We start from the raw sequence: 19,918 nt of genomic DNA on the forward strand, positions 1-19,918 counted from the left end.
GTGCGATACACTGCGGCCTTTATCTAATTCCTTCAGCCGTGGTCTGCGGAGCCGTTAGCGGCTATTCTCAATATTGCGTAAGGAGCTGAAATATTTCCTTTCCAGAGCTACCTCTTCTTTAATGGGCAGTTTTTGTGGCCAACAAACATCTTGAGAAACCTGCACTGCCTGCTTGCCGCATAAGAGTTTCACTCCACGTTCTTTACCTCTTATTACAGAGTACACGAATGCTCAGTCTTTCTACAGAAAATGCATAGATGACAGTTCGAGCTACTTCCCTTCTGTACGAGAGAGATAGACGTATGCATGATCGATCAAAAGGCAAAATGCCAAGTTGGAACAGAATTGCAAGATAGTTACAATATTTAAATAGTTCAATATCGGTTTCTATGATATCTGTTGAGTGCTTTCTCTGACGCTGAACTACACACTGGGGTAGATACAAGCTAAACAGTTTGGACATAGTCAGTGTCCCTTTTGGGGTTTAGAGTCTTGATCCCCATTTTACAGATGCGGTAACTGAGGCACAGAGAAGTTAAATGACTTGCCCAAGGTCACACGGCGGACAAGTGGAGGAGCCAGGGTTAGTACCCGGGTCCTCTGACTCCCAGGCCCATGCTCTATCTCTTAATCTTAAAGCTCGGCTCAAAATGCTCAAAAGAAGGCTTTCCCCTTTAGCTCACGAGCCTCTGGTCACAGCAATCAGTTTAATAATCCGCATCATTGAAATGATATCTATGTTTCTCTTCATATTCTTATATTGTTGATGCACCGATGTGCTTTTACAGCAAACTCTCAAGTGTCCAAATACTAACTTAGAGAAGCAGCGTGGCTCAGTGGAAAGAGCCCGGGCTTGGGAGCCAGAGGTCATGGGTTCGAATCCCGGCTCTGCCACTTGGCACCTGTGTGACTGTGGGCAAGTCACTTCACTTCTCTGGGCCTCAGTTCCCTCATCTGTAAAATGTGAGCCTCACGTGGGACGACCTGATTACCCTGTATCTCCCCCAGCGCTTAGAACAGTGCTCTGCACATAGTAAGCACTTAACAAATACCAACGTTATTATTATTATTATTATTATTATTAAATATCTCAAACCTGGGGGCGATGTGCAGTGTTGGTATATGCAGACATCTCCCTTGTCCCAGCATCTCCGGACTCTGAAACGAGGAGGGTTAAAAGTAATCTGCTTCTCCATGGAACCTATGACTGCAGAGGAGACTGGAAAAGTAGGTGATAAATGGAACCCTAGCATCCCCTCCTCTTGGTTACCAAAAATAAAATCAAGTCAAAATAGATTTGGTCCTCAGTGTTTTGGATAGTCAACCCTTTGCTCAACATTCATATAAACTAGGCCTTGTCATGCATCTCATTATCCTGCCCCCGGATGGCAGGAAGAAACAGAATAAGTAGCTGGGACCACCTCTTGAATTCATTTATTCATTCAATAGTATTTACTGAGCGCTTACTATGTGCAGAGCACTGTGCTAAGCGCTTGGAATGGACAAATCGGTAACGGATAGAGACAGTCCCTGCTCTTTGACGGGCTTACGGTCTAATCGGGGGAGACGGACAGACAAGAAGAGTGGCAATAAATAGACTCAAGGGGAAGAACATCTCATTAAAACGATAGCAAATAAATAGAATCAGGGTGATGTACATCTCATTAACAAAATAAATAGGGTGTTGAAGATCTATACAGTTGAGCGGACGAGTACGGTGCTGAGGTGAGGGGACGGGAGAGGGGGAGGAGCAGAGGGAAAGGAGGGAGAAGAGGGTTTAGCTGCGGAGAGGGGAAGGCGGGGTAGAGGGAGCAGAGGGAACAAAGGGGGGAGCTCAGTCTGGGAAGGCCTCTTGGAGGAGGTGAGCTTTAAGTCGGGTTTTGAAGAGGGGAAGAGAATTAGTTTGGATTCCGATCCTGTCATAGCAGAGCAAAAGCTGATTAAAATATCGAGCCTTCTCCAGCCTTTACTTCTCAGAGTTTTTTCCTCCTCCTCCTCATCTTGTGTTCTTTCTCTTTTCTGGCTGTCCGTGGACAGCCTGGTCTCTAACAGTGATAATAATTATAATAATTGTGACATTCGTTCAGTGCTTACTATGTGCCAGGCACTATACCAAGCGTCAGGGTGGATTAAAGCAAGTCGGGTTGGACCAGTCCCGCTTGGGACTCAGTCTCAATCCCCATTTTAAAATGAGGTAACTGAGGCGCAGAGAAGTGAAGTGACTTGTCCAAGGTCACACAGCAGACTAGTGTTGGAGCCGGGATTAGAACCCATGAGCCAAGTCTCTGGCTGACCCGCTTGAGCCTCGGAACTCCTGATCCCCATCCAGAACCAAGGGTCGGTGCCTTGATCCTGGCTACGTCGCCTTCCATCCACCTGGCTTTTACCTTGTGGTTTTCCAAGGTTTTCCCGGTTGCCATGCCTTCAGCAGGGAGCATCAGGTATTGGCTTCTCCCTGTTTTCCCACCTGGCACAAACACCTCATTTTGTGCACTGTGGATTCTCAGAGACCACCACTTTCCACTGAGCAGGGAACAGGCTGCCGTTCGCTGCAGAGTGTAAGCTCGCTTCGGGCTGGGAATATGCCTGTTTATTTTTGTATTGTATTCTCCCAGGCATTTAGTACAGTGCTCTGCATACAATAAGTGCTCCATAAATATGATTGACTGACTGACTGACAGGCAAATTCCCCTATATTGACCTGGGTAAATGTAGGCAAAACTGAGATGACCGCCAACTCCTGTTTAAGGTCTAGGGCTACTCTGGAATTTCAGAAGATCTGTGGAGGTTCAGCTCTTCTTCTTTATTTCATACATTAAAGTAATGGGAGGGAACTCTCTAGAGTAGAATCCCCTAGATTGCACAGTACCAAATCTGGCCTAAATAGCCAGATATGATAGATAACTGAGTTTATATCTCAGTTGTTTCTATCTGAGTTTATCTCTCAGTTGCTCAACTCTATATATCTTCATTACCCTATTTATTTTGTTAATGAGATGTACATCGTCTTGATTCTATTTATTTGCTATTGTTTTAATGAGATGTTCATCCCCTCGATTCTATTTATTGCTGTCGTTTTTGTCTGTCTCCCTCGATTAGACCGTAAGCCCGTCAAAGGGCAGGGACTGTCTCTATCTGTTACCGATCTGTACATTCCAAGCGCTCAGTACAGTGCTCAGCACACAGTAAGCGCTCGATAAATACTATCGAATGAATGAATTATATGAGTTTATAATCTGTACAGAACTCAGATCATCTGGGTTTATCAACCAAGCAAGGCCCAACTTCACTTACCTACTAGTCTGGGATCCAATCCTTAGAAAGGACTTCAGGGAACTCATGTGGAGCCCTAAATTGTCTCAGATTCCTGATCCCGAGGTCACTGTAACCATTTATTGGAGCAGGAGACAGGCTACATCGAATGTGCCGAACACTCTGGAATACAGCTTCTCTAGTCTGAAAATAGCATTTTCCGGATACGCAGAATCCAGATGCCAAAACATTCATGGTTTTTTTTGGACTTTACATTGTGTTGTACTTTTTATTTTTGGCAGGAGTAGGGTCTGTTTCCCCCAGTGCATAGTATGTTTAATGAGGGCAGCGGCCAGTGTCATTCAAGGTAATGGGGATTTCTCTAGGCGGATCGGTAATGTGGCTCCAAACCAAATAACAAATTCTAAAATTCGCCATCTATACTTTTTCTCCAATATGAGTCAAAATATTCCAAGACCGGTAATTTTCCAAACAAGGAGCACTGAGGAATGGGCTGCTCTGGCTCCAAAGGTAGAGTTGCAGCTGAACGCATAATAAGCAGTAGCACGAATCGCTGGCTCACTTGAGCTTCTTTAGCTGCTATTTTTGGCAGTTGGGTACCACACTGACAGTGATGTAGATGTGGATGGGTGGCCTCTGGATTACCTCTCCTAGGCTATGGCCAGTCTTCTGGCCTCCAAAATCAGGATCCTTCTTGTTAATGATAATAACGCTGATAATACTAAGAATGATATAATAATAATAATGATAATGGTACTTGTTAAGCACTTACAATGTGCCAAGTGCCATACTAAGTGCTGGGGTAGATACAAGTTAATCAGGTTGGACACAGTCCCTGTCCCACCCGGAGCTCACAGTCTAAGTAGGAGGGAGCAGGATTGAATCCTCATTTCACAGATGAAGGAAAAAGAGGCATAGAGAAGGTGAGCCATTTGTCCAAGGTCACACAGCAGACACGTGGAAGAGCCAGTATCAAAATGCAGGGCTTCTGACTTGTTGGAACCTCTCTGAGGGAATAGAGGGAGAGGAGGGCTGTAAAGTAATTAGGAAAGGTTTGGATTGAACCCTTGAGGATGTATATCTGAGGCAGGACTCACAACTGTGTCAAATACCCCATTTTCATGCTGGTATGAGGACAATGGCTTGGGGTTTTGCTCCCACAGTGGTGACCTTCCAGGTCTTTAATAATAATAATGTTTGTATTTGTTAAGCGCTTACTATGTCCCGAGCACTGTTCTAAGCGCTGGGGCAGACACAGGGGAATCAGGTTGTCCCATGTGGGGCTCACAGTCTTAATCTCCATTTTACAGATGAGGTCACTGAGGCACCGAGAAGTGAAGTGACTTGCTCACAGTCACACAGCTGACAAGTGGGGGGGGGCCGGGATTCGAACCCATGACCTCTGACTCCAAAGCCCGGGCTCTTTCCACTGAGCCACGCTGCTTCCCTGGCCGAGGTCTTTCTGGGCTCCTTTCTCTCCTGATCCTTGTGGTGGCTTGGTTGCTTTGTGTGTGTGTGTGTGTTTTTAATGGAATTTGTTAAGCACTTACCATGTGCTAGACACTGTACTAAGCACAGGGGTAGGTCGGAAAAAGCCCCTGTCCCACTTTAGGCTCACAGTCTTAATCCCCGTTTTACAGATGAGGTCAGTAGACAAATTGCAGAGCCAGGATAAGAACCCAGGTTCTTTATGTAACTCAGCTGTCTTCCTGATGGCAGACACCACGACTTTTCTTCTTCCGAAGCTATTACAAGTGCCCTGAACAGAGGTGCTTCGTAAAAATGGCTGATTTACCCTGATGAATCAAAGGCATTTATTGAGCGCTATTTGCAGAGCACTGTACTAAACGCTTGGGAGAATACCACAGAATTGTCAGACCTGTTCCCTGTACCCTCTAGACCGTAAGATAGTTATGGACAGGGATTGTGTCAGTTTGGCGTTGTGCTTTACTTTCCCAAGCACTTAGTACAATGGTCTGTGCACAGTAAGCGCTCAACAGATATGACTGAACTTAAAAAATACGATTGAACACAATGAGCTTACCGTCTAGAGGATCGCCGCAAACGCATTACTCGTATCTGAATGTCGATCGCTGGTTTGGTGTGGGTCAAGCCTCAGTTTTTCGGCAAAGCTGGTGTCATAACTGAAGGTGAAAATGCAAATTCAAATCCTGACTTCAAGTCTGTCGCATTAAAACGGAGTACTGATTCACATTTGGTCAAATTTAATTCCAACCTTCCCCAGTAGATCTACTCCCCAGCTATGTTTCCTAGCAGGGTGAATATTCTACTTCATTTCATACCTCAGAAGGGCAAGTTCATTTTCTTGAAATCTTCCAGCTGCAGTGTTAATAAATGCAATCCTGTAACAGTACCAGCTCCTAAAGATCACCTCAGGAGGCTTTGCAAGACAAATCCTCCAAATAAATAAAACCAGAATTTCCCCCTTTCTTTGTTCCTGTGCCAATTGCGTTGTGAGTAGGGGCTGCATGGGCTTTGTAATCTTAGGTTATGTCTGCGCAAAGTGAGTGGAGATTTTAGTACTTAAAAATTTCTGGTAGACTGCACTGTCTAAAAGGTTTATAAGGATTATTCAAAAAAATGTTCTTTCCGCCTTAACAGATTTGTTTCACCTAAGGGTTCCTGAGCTTTACCTTAACTCCACTTTAGCTATCTCTGAGACAGTTGTTCAGAGTGGAATCTTTTTTTCACTTGAGGTACGGTAAGTAATTTGAGGAACAATATTCTCAGTCCTTTTTTTGAGTTGCAGTTGCTCCAGTCTCTTCTACTATGTGTGTGTGTAATAATAACAATAATGTTGGGATTTGTTAAGCGCTTACTAGGTGCAGAGCACTGTTCTAAGCACTGGGGGAGATACAGGGGAATCAGGTTGTCCCACGTGAGGTTCACCGTCTTAATCCCCATTTTACAGATGAGGTCACTGAGGCACAGAGAAGTGAAGTGACTCGCCCACAGTCACACAGCGGACAAGTGGCAGAGCTGGGATTCGAACCCGTGACCTCTATCTGTCTCCCCCCTAGATTGTAGCTTGCTGTGGGCAGGGAATGTGACTATTCATTGTTCCATTGTACTCTCCCAAGCCTCTCTCAGAGTCACACCTGGAGAATTTCCAGTATCCTACCAGTCTCGACTATGGGAGGGAGAGTCAAGCAGAGGCATAGCCGTTCCATTCCTAGCTTGGACAGTGGCTAGCGAGCGGAAGGTAATATGTTACAAGTCAAAACTCACCTATGCTGGGCAGTAGCAGGAGAGAGTCGAGGGTGGAGACTCAAGTTTACTACACAGGAGGCAATGGTAAACCACTTCTGTGTTTTTACCAATAAAACTCAACCAGAAGGATTGCAGATGGAGGTGGGGAGTTCTGGGAGAGATGTGTCCATGGCGTTGCTATGGATCGGAGATGACTCAAGGGCATAAGACAAGGCAAGATTCTCCCAGTGCTTGGTACAGTGCTCTGCACCCAGTAAGTGCTCAATAAATACGAATGAATGAATGAAAGAGACAAGAGAGGAAGCAGTTCTACCTCTGTTCCCATTCTGGTTCCACTGGGAAGGGTGGACAGCCATTGCTAGCTAATAACTTCCACCTGACAGTGTAGATGGCAAGGAGGCGATGACCCCATTTGTCTGGATGGAGGGGCATCGGTGATCCTACCCATGCATATTGGCTGAAAAGAATAATTCGCATCTTTAGAGAGGTCCCTGGTGATCCTCTGGAATATCGGAAAAGGAGATGCATATGACAACACACGCTTTATGACAGGCGTGTAGTGTAATATAATATCATAGTTGCCATTTTGTAGAAGAATGGTCATTTTGCGTGAACCTAGACTGTTTCTTTGAGTAGATCCCCAAACCCCAACTTTCTCAAGGGCTTTGGGTTCTTCCAGATGTAAGAGTTGACTCAACACCTGAGGTAATGATTATGATAAAAATAATAATAATAGCAATATTTGTTAATAGGTATTAAGACTGTGATCCCCATTTGGGACATGGACAGTATCCAACCTGATTAGCTTATATCTACCCCAACTTTCAATATAGTGCCTGGCACATAAAAAGCATTTAACAACTATCATAAAAAAAAACTTACTATATTCCAAGCACTGTACTAAGTGCTGGGATAGATAAAACACAGTTTGGATACGCTCCCTGTCCCACACTGGGCTCACAGTCTAAGGAAGAGGGGGAACAGGTATTTCATCCTCATTTTACAGATGAGGAAATGGAAGCAAAGAGAGGTTAAGTGAGCTGCCTAAAGTTACTCAGAAAACAAATGGTGAGCTAAGATTAGAACCCAGATTCTCTGACTCTCAGGACCAGGGCCTTTCAACTATACTATATATATATATATATCTCAATACATATTATAAGATGGATGTTGGGAGTTTGGGTGCAGTATGATCTATGGAACCTAATATCTCTATGCACTCTCTGCAGTAACGGACGCTGACATGTCCCTATTCAACTAGTGTGCCACTGCTGAGTGTAGTACTTACCTCTGCTACAAAACAAATAGGGTCTTTCCTACTTAAAAAAGGGATTTTTCTGTGTAAACTATTTAGAAAGGCAACTGGATCCTCAGACATAAATTTGCATGACTGGGAATATAGTTAAATATGTACTAAAGCAGTTTTGATGCATGGTAGGAGACGGAAAAGAGAAAAGGCAACAGTACTGGCAAAAGAAAACCGGATCTAGATCTGAATGTAATATTCTAAGAAATCTCCAGGATAGTAAGGATTGTGTGTTTTAAAATTTAGGCCAAAAGGACAAAATCATTAGATCTTTTGTAGGTTTTTTTCAAAGCTACTCTATAAATGCAGTTTTTTAAAAAATTAAAATTGGAAATTTGTATTAATATAAAGGCTGACCAAGCTAGAAAAAACATTTTTAAGAGTCAAGTTTTAGGGGTGCTTTATTTCTTTGGTTCATTCCAATTAATGCCAATAATTAGAGGGACCTGAGAGGCTAAGATTTGCAGTAATGTGTTTCGAAGGTTATGAACGTGGTGTAGCTATAAATGCCAAAATATTGAAAACTTTTTAGCCCATTGTCTGTTAGAAATTCATTTTAACTAACAAAAAGAAAGAAAATTCTCTACCTTTAGAATACTCTTTTAAGAAGCATGAGTCAAGGTTAAAGTGTCAATTTTTACTTAGAATTTTATTTTTTGTGTGTTTTAATTATCACACGTGGCTGGTCTTTCCTTATTGGGCTATTTTCATTCTCTGGACTGTACCTTTTAACAGGTAAAAAATTGGAAAAAAATGTTTAAATTCAATTTGCATTATGATTCTTCTACTTTGTATTTGTGGTGACTGATAAGATATCAGTAGGCTTGTTAAGAAAATTCCTTCTACCAGTGTTTTAATTATAAAGTAATAAAGTATTTAGAGTCCAGTAATTGCTGATTTGCAAGAGCTGAATCCACTATTGTCATGTGAAGCACATCTTGCTCATAGAAAATACCCACTACTAACTGTTCACTCTGAATAGCATCTAAAATGACTAAATTCTATCAGAGAGAAATAATATACTTCATTATCCTATTGCCTATATCTCCCTGACCCTAGGGGAGTTAAAATATTTACGTATTTTAAATAATCAACATATTCCCATTAAAATCACTAAGAAATGTAAATTCTACATTCATCACTTATTGTATCTCAAAAATAATGCTTTGCTAATCAACACTTACATCGGTTATTAACCAGAGAAGCAATCAAGAGTTGGTGTGCATGAATATCAGCACTGAAAATTAGTAAAATTAGAATGGTAGAGTTATGAATCCAAAATTGGATATCACTAAATGAAAAAAGCATATGTTAGATAACAAAAGCTAAAGCCATCATATAAAGAAGGATTTATAATCCCTCATTCCTTCCCAAGAAGAGAAAAAAGGAAATCACTAATTTATAGCAAACTGACTTGTGAATTTTCTTATTGGGTTTTTGTGTGGTTTTGCATTAGAATTTTCCATTATCACAAAATTCAAAGCTTGCAGCATTGCCTAAGGGATAGAGCCCTGGCCTGGGAGTCAGAGGACATGAGTTCTAATCCCTGCTCCACCTGTTGTCAGCTGTGTGATTTGGGGCAAGTCACTTCAGTTCTCTGGGCCTCAGTTTCCTCATCTGGAAAATGGGGATTAAGACTGTGAGCCCCATGTGGGATAGGGACTGTGTCCAACCTAGTTTGCTTGTATTTACCCCAGAGCTTAGTACAGTATCTGGCAGATAGTAAGCACTTAACAAATACCACTATTATTATTATTGTTATTATTATTGTGCTTGCATAAGTGCTTCTCCTTTCTTAAGGATATGATACAGCAAAAAATATTTGTTAAATGTATGCTTTTACTGAGGAAAATTTCTTCCCCAGGTTCATTTAATTATTTAATTCAGCCAACTTCTCTTTTCTTTAAATAATCCTCTTTTCAAAAAGAATGTTGTCCTTACCTCTCCCAGAACTAAATCAAACATATTTTTCCTCCTTTCCACAAATACCTCTAAAGATGCACTCCTGTGGAGTGAACTAAGTAAATAGTTTGAAGTATTTAATAATGACAACAAAATCAGTGTGATGTAGTGGATGGAGCACAGGCCTGGGAGTCAGAATGTCATGGGTTCTAATTCTGCTCCACCACTTATCTGCTGTGTGACTTTGGGTAAGTCACTTCACTTCTTTGGGCCTCAGTTACCGCATCTGTAAAATGGGGATTGAGATTTGGAGCCCCAAGTGGGACAGGGACTGGGTCCATACCGATTTGCTTGTATCCACCCTTGCCATTAGTACAGTGCCTGGCATATAGTAAGCACTTAACAAATAACATAATTATTATCACTATTATTATTTCTTAACCCTTAGCATCTGTCCTCCTCAAAAGTGTTTCGTTCCTTGATTTATCTCTTTTTTTTTGTGATTTTAAAATGATTACCATCAAAAGAAAGGATAGAAATATCTGGCTCTAATATTCTGAGCTCATTCATCTGATACCGGATAATGCATATATCCTTGATCTTCTTTTGTAATTTTGCCCAAGTGAATTGCTGACCAAAGGGACTAGATCTTCAAAAAAAAAAAAAAAACTAAGGAAATTGAAGGAGAGGGAGAAAGTACATGTCTAAAAGTAGACATAGGATCTGAATTACAAAGACTTCAAGATATTGTAGCTGGGAAGTAGAGTACCCTGAAGTTACAAAACTGGTGTTTGTGTCACTGTTGAATCAATGCAAAATATTTAAAATATTTGGGTGGGTGAGTACTGGCCTTCATTAATATCTAATCCCTAATGGAGAAAGGCTTTTTTTTATTTTTGAAAACACTATGCCTTTTTTTCCTCCCTTCTGAATGGACCTTTTTTCTTCTATACAAGCTGTTCTTTAAAATGATCTTGAATTCTTGACCTCTGATAGAGTGTTGGAATTTGCAAATATGCTTAAATGTACTTCACAAAATGAAAGGCAGAAGCCACCTTGAGTAAACGAATTCCCAAATTACTATTATCTGAAATCAGCCTGCACACTGTTACCCACAAAGGAAGAGGACCTCTTCATTGTTTTAACGATTTAGCAAACAAATGGGTGTGACGATTCAAAAGTCAACTTTGTCCTCACTGTTTTTAACTTAATTTAGGAGCATAAAATGCACGATGGGAGTAGAGATTAAGGTAACTATTGTTTTTTTCCACAGCAACACACTCAGGAATGAGTAACAATATTTAAGCAAAAATGGAGATCAGCTTGCCAAGTAAGGTAAAATGGAGGGTTGTCATTCCAATTTTTTGTAAAGTGTCATTTTTTAAATCTTCTGTTTGTAAAGAACAGAAAAAATATTGACATAATATATGATGGTGATGAACATCAACTGCTTGAAAAAAGTACCCCAACTATTGGGAATATTTTCATTTTAAATAAAATTCTAAATATTTAACAGTTCTCTCTTAGAACAGATCAAATTCATTTCATCAGCGTAATCAATTGTTTCATTATCAAGTGCCCATCATCATCAATGATTTGTATAGAACTTAATAATAATAATAATAATGTTGGTCTTTGTTAAGCACTTACTAAGTGCAGAGCACTGTTCTAAGCACTGGGGTAGATACAGGGTAATCAGGTTGTCCCACGTGGGACTCACAGTCTTCACCCCCATTTTGAGGCACAGAGAAGTGAAGTGACTTGCCCACAGTCACGCAGCTGACAAGTGGCAGAACGGGGAGTCAAACCCATGACCTCTGACTCCGACACCCAGGCTCTTTCCTTCTCTGGGCCTTAGTTACCCCACTTCTAAATTAGGGATTAAGACTGTAAACTTCACATGGGCCATAGACTGGGTCCAACCTGATTACTTTCTATTTACCCCGGGGTTTAGAACTGTACCTGGAACATAGTAAGTGCTCAATAAATACCATCACTGAATGCTTACTAAGTGCTTAGTGTTGTACTAAGCACTTGGGAGAATACAGTGCAAAAGAGTTGGCAGATAGGTTCCTTACCCCCAACAACCTTACAGTTTCTAGAGAAGCTGTGTGGTTTAGTGGTTTAGAGCCCGATCCTGGGAGTCAGAAGATCTGGGTTCTAATTCTACTCCACCACTTGCCTGCTGTGTGACTTGGGCAAGTCACTTCAATTCTCTCGGCCTCAGTTGCCTCATCTGTAAAATGCGCTTGAAGAGCATGAGCCCCATGTGGGACAGGGACTGTGTCCAACCGGCTTCACTTGTTAACCCCAGTGCTTAGAACAGTGCTTGGTGCATAGTAAGTGCTTAGCAAATACCATAAGTGTTATTATCAGGCCACCGGACTTCCACTAAGTGTGCAGTGTTAAGGCAACCTGCCTAAAAAAACCATTTTTCTCACTGCACTAGATGCTATAAAATGCAGGCTGGGGTTGTTCCCGCCCTTTGGGAGTTTAATTCTTCACCGTATTACACCGCCACAAATATATTTAAGGACATACCCACAATATACTCAGAGATGTGAAAGAGCTGTTTTCTATGGGAAGAAATTCGACCCTCTTATGATTGTTCTCATTATTTCCAGCTGCTCTGGCACCTGGTTCTTGAACACTGCTGTTTCCAATTACTTTGTACAGCTCTGTTAATGGGTCTATCCGCTACAGCTGCACTCGTGATCCCACGAGTTGCTGGTTCCTTTACTCTCCGGCCACTGGAACGTCGCTCTCTCCAATCTAGGCAGCAGGAAGCATTCGAGACTATGTTTTAGGCACCCTAAACGCTTACAAAAGTAATTTGTGATAACATGAATCCTATCATGGTTTGACGCACGGCTTTTGTCCCCCTTTTCTCTAAGGAAAGGCAGGGGGATATGCCCACAACTTTTGTAATGTCTCGGAATTTATCTAATCTCGGTGGGCCTGGGAACAGAAGCAGATGGAAAGAGATTACCTACAAGATAGATATCCGCTTCACCTCACGGCAGTTACTGAAGACTGGACTTTCTCTGAACTGTTCTGCTTGTTTTCCTCTCTCCACCGAGTAATGAAGATGTCAAATCAGGTAACAACAGGGGCGAATGGGATCTGACAAAACATGCTTCTCTGTAGGCTGGGGGACTGGGGGATGGAATTGCTTGCCTGAAAATGTGGAGGAGGAGGGAGGCTTGAGGGGGAGAGTGAGCAGAGAAAGTGAGAGAGAGGAGTGCATCAGACAGGGCAATTATAATGTTATGGGTTTAGGTTCCATGTGTGGAGCTGAACAAAAGGTATAGATCTGGGAGGAACTGACTGTATCCCCTCTGCCTACTTTGCATTCACAACTTTATGACCCCCTTTCTCTGTTCTCAGGAGGAGTTGTCCAAACTAATAGAAATCTCTTTTGGATATTGGGGTTATCTTGCTGCTTCAGCCAACCCTGCTGAAAGAATCTCTGCAGTGAATTGTTTTCTTCCTTCCAGCCCATCTTAGTTCTCCCTGAGTTTACACCATGAATTAATAAGATTTTTACTGCATTTCAGGACCTTCAAAACTCACTCTTTAAAGATTGAATTGTACTTGCAATTTCAGAATAGCTCTCTTTGATATTAGTGGATAATGGGAGCACAAGACGGTATAAAATAATTAGGGACTAGGATTAGTAAACTGGCTTTGTTAATGGTGTAGACTACACAGTCATTATCTCAACTGTGTGTGTGGAACACCCACTGAGTGGATTGATAGTGTGGGTGTAGGTTAGTGTCATGTTAATTGTTCCATTCATCTTTACACAAATGAAACTGTAGACAGCTGCAAAATTTATGTTCTGGTTCTTTATCTCCTTTATCTCTTTAGTGTATGTTTCTGCCTTTTCAAAGTGCACACTGTGATTCTCCCTTAAGGATATGTCTTTTTTTTCCTATTCAATTTATCTCCAATTCTTTGTTTATTTCATTTAGTTCCCTTTTCCCCTATGTGCTTTGTTTTTCTTTGTCCTCTAATTCTGGATTCCCCCCCCGCCCCGCCCCAGGGAAAAATCAGAGGTAAATACAGTGCCACTCTATTTCCTCATGCAAGTTTTTGTGTTTGCTATTCAATAATCACAGCTTGTGTTTGTCTGGGGTCTTTGTCAGGCTCCGGATCATGGAATACCATATGTAAACTGCAAATTGTAATTAACACGCTAGCATCATAAATTATCCTGGAGCCCCAAATCTAGTCCGTATCCGGGAATTTGGCACACATGTTCTTAATGGGTACCATTAAATTGGCATCACACTGGAAATTCAGTTCTTACTGTATTCACTATTAGTGTCAGTTGTGAAATTTTGGTAACTTCTGGCATATAACACAACTCTGAAGTAGTTCTAGCTCAGGTTGCACCAGACAGCTTTATTATATATTCTTAGATTTATTCATAGACCCACTGACAATGAGGCAGGAAAGCTCTTTCTTCTTCTATAAAAATGTTGAAACAATAGCAGTTAGGCACTTTCATTTCTGGAGTTCACTAGGGTACAACTCAAGGATTTTTGTGGCAGTCCCCATGAAATTTAAGGAAGCAAAAATCTTGAAAAGTTCCTACATGTGATCTCATAATGCCTTTTGAGTGATTAGCCGTACCTCTACTAAAGTGAATTGTCAGTAGCTTTCAGTATTCACCATTCTACAAACTCTTTTTATCCGGTCTTTGCAGGGCAAGCTTCTCTGGAGGCCTGGCACTCGTCCACACTTCAGTGCCTTAATTAAAGTCTGCCACCCCTAGAACAACCCTGGGCCTCATGTACCTGGCACTCATCCCCCCACATTGAAAACCTTATTTAAGGCACATCTCCTCCATGAGACTTTCCTGAACTATACCCCTCTTTCCTCCTCTCCCACTCCCTTCTGTGTCTCCCTGATTTACTCCTTTGTTCTCCCGCCTCGTCCCCCACCCTCCCACAGCCCAACCCCTCAGTACTTATGATGCATCTGTAATTTATCTGTATCCATGTCTATCTCCCTTCCACTTCCTCTGACAGTAAACTGTGGGCACAGAATGTGTCTATTGTATTGTACTCTCCCAAGCACCTAGTACAATGTTCTGCACACAGTAAGTGCTCAATAAATACAATTTAATGAATGAATGTTGACCAGGGTGACCTAGGCCTCTCCAGTTCTCACTCTCCATGTATAGACTGAGAGGTGCAAATGAATTTCAAGAAATGACCAGTTGCAGTTACATAGATTTAATAGTCCCTTTTAGTGATACCTCTCTGCATGACTTAAATTTTATTACTTTATTTTAAATTCAGATACTTCAGTGGAAAAAGTCATTACAAGAAGGAAAAATACCATAGAGTGTTACTGGCAATCAATGGTATTTGAGTGCTAACTGTGCGCTGACCACTGTACTAAGCACTTGTGAGAATACAATGCAACAGAGTTGGTAGACACAGTCCCCTGCCTACACTGAGCTTCTAGTCTAGAGGGGGAGACAGTAATAGAAATTATGGATATGTATATGTTCTGTGGGGCTGAAGCTGGGGTGATTATCAAGTACTTAAAGGGTACAGTTGCAAGGAGTAGCATCCAAAGTACTGATAGTTTCCCCAGTGTGCAATATAGATCTACAAATTGAGAGACAGAGGAAAGTCGAATTCACGTGTATCTTAAGAGGAACAAATTGATTTAGAATCAACTCTTTCCCACCTCTGCCTACAGACTATTGGCTCTGTACTGAGAGATTGGCCATGTCTGAGTAGGATCAAGTTGACTTTTTTGAAAACAGAATTTTTGACTGGAAATGAGTTCATCAGTTGGTCTGCAAAAAGCCTAACATATATCACTAAATATTAGGAGGAATTAACCCTGGAAGAAATGGTTAATATGTTTGCAGTCTGACTTGAAAATGATGCTCCTGAAATTGTCCAAAATGGACAACCTGGGTACCTAGATGTGATGTAGTATGGAAACAGAGGGAGAAGAGAGAATGTTTCCCAGAATAGGGAGTGATCTATAGTATCAAAGGAAGCCAAGAAGTTAAGGAAGATCAGAGAATCAGAGCTCTTTGGATCTGGTTCTACAGAGGTCACCGCTGATCTTTGAGCATGTGTCGTCGGTGGGGTGAAGGGTGTGAAAACCAGTTCTGATGGATCATGAAGTAAGTTGGACAAGAGAAAGAGAGCCCAGTAGGTAATTGCAACCAGTTTAAGGAGTTCAGGCAGGAAAGGAGGAAAGAGATGGAGCCATTGATAGGAAGGGTGAGTGAAATTCAATCAATTGTATTTACTGAATGCTTACTATGTGCAGAGCACTGCATTAAGCAGTTGGGAGAGTACAGTATAACAGAGTTGGTCGTCACATTCCCTGCCTACAGTGAGCTTCCAGTCAAGAGCGAGAGACAGACATTAATATAAACTAAATTACAGATATGTACAAAACTGCTGTAGGGCTGAGAGAGGGATGAATAAAGAGAGCAAATGCAAGTGCAAGGGTGATGCAGAATGGGAGATCTGAGGAGGGAAAGCTTTCCAGGCTTAGAGGCAGGATGTGGGCCAGAGGTCAGCAGGGAGATAGACAACATGGAGGTGCAGTGAGTAGGTTGGTGCTAAAGGAGCAAAGTGTGTGGATTGGGTAATATTAGAGCAGAGAGGTAAGATAGGAGAGGGCCAGTGATTGAGTGTTATAAAGCCAATGGTGAAGAATTTCTTTTTGATGCAGAGCGGATGGACAATTGGAGGCTCTTGAGGAGTGGGGAAACATGGACTGAACAGGTTTTTATAGAAAAATTATCCAGTCAGTAGCATCAGCGTGGCTTAGTGGAAAGAGCCCGGGCTTGTGAGTCAAAGGTCGTGGGTCCTAATCCCGCCTCTGCCACTTATCCGCTGTACGACTTTGGCCGAGTCACTTAACTTCTCTGTGCCTCAGTTACCTCATCTGTAAAACGGGGATTAAGACCGTGAGAAACGTGGGTGGCCACAGAATCGAAAGCAGCTGAGAGGGCGAGGGTCATTAGGAGTAGTCTATTAGATTTGACAAGAAGATGGTTGTTGACTTTGGAGAAAGCAGTTTCAATAGAGTGATGGCGGATGGAAACCAGATTGGAGGGAAATTTCTAAGTGCAACATGGCCTTGTGGAAAGGGAACAGGCTTTAGAGTCAGAGGACCTACATTCCAATCTTGGCTCCAGCACTTGCTTGATGTGATCATGGGGCAAGTCAATGACTTCTCTGTGCTTCAGTTTCCTCATCAATAAAATGGGGATTCAAGGCCTGGTCTTTTACTCGGTGAGTTGCATATGGGACAGGGACTGCGTCCAATCTAATTGTACTGTGTCTACAATAGTATTTAGTACAGTGCTTAGCTCAGGCTAAGTGCTTAAATTCTATATTATTATTATGGTTATTTTGAGAGGGAGTTCTTGAAGTGGTGTTTTCCAATTACCCAGGTGACCCTCGTTTTATTCTATAAGAGATATATTTCAAGTATGAAAAAATATAATACAGTTTTTGTTTTATTCAAATACTAGCAGGGTTTGGGAAGCGCCTTGAATTATTCAGAATGCAAACCTTTGGATTCATGGAGGAGAGTCGAGATTTAGTTACAGTGTAATTTTTCTACTTTTAAAATATAGCTGCCATAATACATTTTCAGGCCGGATATGTTTGAGAGGTTTTATGAGGGCAAAATGAAGCAATACATAACTCAAATATCATTTTTGTTAAAAAAAAAAATAGAGCATATGCACTGTATGTGGTGGCAGCATAAATATATACCTTAAAGATGGACTTGATAGAGGACTTGTTCATGTGAAGGAATTCGGGTTTAATAGTAATAATATTAAGTGCTTACTTTGTGCAGAGCACTGTACTAAGTACTGCTGGAAAAGCAGTGTTTCTTTGGAAAGAGCACTGGCCTGGGAGTCAGAAGGTCCTGGGTTCTAATTCTGCCTCTGCCTCTTGTGTGCTGTGAGACCTTGGGCCAGTCAGTTCACTTCTCTGTGCTTTAGTAATTGCATATGTAAAATGGGGATTGGGATTGTCTCTCTATGTTGCCGAATTGTACATTCCAAGCACTTAGTACAGTGCTCTGCACATAGTAAGCTCTCAAATACTATGGAATGAATGAATGAATGTGAGTCCCTTGTGAGAAATGGGCTGTGTCCAACTGGAATATCTTGTGTCCACCCCAACAGCTCGGTGGAAAGAGCCTGGGCTTCGGAGTCAGAGGTCATGGGTTCGACTCCCGGCTCCGCCACTTGTCAGCTGTGTGACTGTGGGCAAGTCACTTCACTTCCTCTGTGCCTCAGTGACCTCATCTGTAAAATGGGGATTAACTGTGAGCCTCACGTGGGACAACCTGATTACCCTGTATCTACCGCAGCGCTTAGTACAGTGCTCCGCACATAGTGAGCGCTTAACAAATACCAACATTATTATTACTATTATTACAGTGCCTGGCCTATAGTAAGTGTAACAAACACTGTAAAGTTAATGATAATAAAATAGTCACAGAAGGAATTAGACATGGTCCCTTTCCTCCATGGGGCTCAAAAGCTGTTCTAGCCTAAATGGGGCCTCAAAAAAGTATCTTTGACTTCAGAGCCCTTTGTCAATTTCTTTATTGTCATTTCCTGTTTTTCTGGTTTCTTTGTAAATGGTGAGAGTGAAGATGAAGAAAGAGCGTTTGGTTTGATTACCTCAGTGTTGCTCGTTTCTGGGTCATGAGGAGTTTTTCCTTTCCAAGACTGTGCTAAGCTAGAGTCATTTGAGGGAGATTATCCTTCCATCTGCATCCTTACAGGATATGTAATCATCATTGAACCTGGCCAGTAGGATGGATTTAAGCTCACTTGATGAGCCTGTTGAATATGTTAAGATTCCATAGCAACTGCAACTATCAGTTATATTCAAAATGCACAGCTTCATTTTTACTCTATCACCGGTAATCCATTCTCCACACGGTATTGCACCTTTTAGTGTTCGGAGGAATAATTCTCCTTTCACAGATTTAGTTTGGCCCACTTCATCATGGGCTCGCTTGGGATCACAAGTCGCGTCACTTCTCGATGCCTTGGTTCCCACAGCTGTGAAATGGAAATCTTGCTACCTGCCTCTTTCTCACAGAGATGTTATTTCTTTGACATGTTCGATAAAAACAATCTCGGGATGGATGAAATGCAGGCAAAAAAAGCTTTGAGTGTATCAGCCTAAGTATTAGTGGATACTGCTTGAAACTCATGCAAAATCCTTATGATTTTTGTTTTTCCTCCTGTTAGAGCATTTACTGAGAGCTCACTTTGTGAGAGGCCCGAGGTAAATATAAGAATTTAAGCACACTGAGAAGCACTGTGGCTTAGCGGATAGAGCGTGGGCCTGGGAGTCGGAAGGAGCCGGGTTCTAATCCCAGCTCCGCCACTTGTCCTGCTGTGTGACCTTGGGGAAGTCACTTCACTTCTCTGTGCCTCAGTTTCCTCATCTGTAAATTGGGGATTGAAACTGTGAGCCCCATGTGGGATAGAGACTGTGCCCAACCTGATTAGCTTGTATGTATCCCAACACTTAGTACAGTGCCTGGAGCATAGTATGCACTTAACGAAGACCATGCGTACTATAGCCATAGCCCTTCAGCGAGTTTGTGAGGGTGGGTGGAATACCCCAAAACTATTAAGTGGGCCCTTTGAGTTGCTACCGTGAAAGTTGAGCCTATTGACTTCCGAACGAGGGGATTTATCTACGAGGGGATAAATCGCTAACATAAATGAATGCGCAAGTGTGTTGAGCTGGCTGAGAGATACGATAGGAAACCCAGAGGTAGAGTCAGGTAACACTCTCAGCCTCTGTCCTACTCTTGTCTTGGGTTCTTCTCTCCTGCCACCCTCAGTGTTTAATAATAATGTTGGTATTTGTTAAGCGCTTACTATGTGCAGAGCACTGTTCTAAGCGCTGGGGGAGACACAGGGGAATCAGGTTGTGCCACGTGGGGCTCACAGTCTTAATCCCCGTTTTACAGATGAGATAACTGAGGCACAGAGAAGGTAAGTGACTTGCCCACAGTCGCACAGTATTTCTCTTCCCTCTTCTCCCCCACCAATGGTCATCTTTTCTTTAAACATACGTACTCCTTAAGTACTTTGATCCCAAGACTCTCACTTATGAAAATATTCTTATACTCCACTATTTTCCCAGTTCTTTATCTAATTTAATGTCT

At 42.0% G+C, this 19,918-nt stretch overlaps 1 protein-coding gene across 1 annotated transcript in view; it reads left to right on the forward strand.

Annotated features, from left to right (window-relative positions):
• Nucleotides 1-12,580: 12,580 nt before the first annotated feature.
• Nucleotides 12,581-19,918, forward strand: part of ACSS3 (acyl-CoA synthetase short chain family member 3) — a 94,422-nt gene continuing 87,084 nt past the window's right edge. The window contains exon 1 of the mRNA XM_029079466.2: nt 12,581-12,812. The gene's annotated coding sequence lies outside the window, so the exon portion shown is untranslated. The remainder of the gene's footprint in view (nt 12,813-19,918) is intronic.

Source organism: Ornithorhynchus anatinus, chromosome 14 (assembly GCF_004115215.2).
Source record: "Ornithorhynchus anatinus isolate Pmale09 chromosome 14, mOrnAna1.pri.v4, whole genome shotgun sequence".
Taxonomy (NCBI): Eukaryota; Metazoa; Chordata; class Mammalia; order Monotremata; family Ornithorhynchidae; genus Ornithorhynchus; species Ornithorhynchus anatinus.